General features: G+C 49.1%; 1 non-coding gene across 1 annotated transcript; it reads left to right on the top strand.

Moving 5' to 3' along the window:
• Nucleotides 1-346: 346 nt before the first annotated feature.
• Nucleotides 347-413, top strand: TRNAL-GAG (transfer RNA leucine (anticodon GAG)). The gene has a single exon. It is a non-coding gene; the product is annotated as a tRNA-Leu (tRNA).
• Nucleotides 414-615: the final 202 nt, after the last annotated feature.

The following is a 615-nucleotide window of genomic DNA, read 5'->3' as shown; positions in this document are numbered from 1 at the left end:
AGGATCTCCAGTTCAGTAACAGGGCTTCTTCTTTGCATGCAGGAGGCCACAAGCTCAGTCTTTGCCATTCCCAGTTAAAAGGATCAGATAGTAAGTGATGTGAAAGACATCTGCCCAAGACCCTGAAGATCCTAGCATGGCCTGGAGTACTCCTGGAATCCCAATTGATCTCCAGACTACAGAGATCAGTACTCCTGGAGAAATGGTAGTTTTTACCCTACCTTTCATAAGTTGGGTTGCCAACTTCAAGTTGGGAAGTTCCTGGAGATTTGGGGGTTGGAGCCTGGGGAGGATGGGATTTGAGGAAGGGAGGACGGTGGGGTTTGGGGAAGGGAGGGGGAGGGACGGTGGCTCAGTGGTAGAGCGTCTGCTTGAGAAGCAGAAGGTCCCAGGTTCAATCCCTGGCATCTACAAAAAAAGGGTCCAGGCAAATAGGTGTGGAAAACCTCAGCTTGAGACCCTGGAGAGCTGCTGCCAGTCTGAGAAGACAAGACTGACTTTGATGAACCAAGGGTCTGATTCAGTAGAAGGCAGCTTCATATGTTCATGTTCATATGTTGATATGTTCAGAGCATTGATTTTATAGTATCGCCTGGCGATTTCCCACTCCTCCTC

The sequence above is a fragment of the Heteronotia binoei genome, chromosome 16 (genome assembly GCF_032191835.1).
Source record: "Heteronotia binoei isolate CCM8104 ecotype False Entrance Well chromosome 16, APGP_CSIRO_Hbin_v1, whole genome shotgun sequence".
Taxonomy (NCBI): domain Eukaryota; kingdom Metazoa; phylum Chordata; class Lepidosauria; order Squamata; family Gekkonidae; genus Heteronotia; species Heteronotia binoei.
The sequence above is the reverse complement of the archived record's forward strand: the minus strand, read 5'-3'. Positions and strand labels throughout refer to the sequence as shown.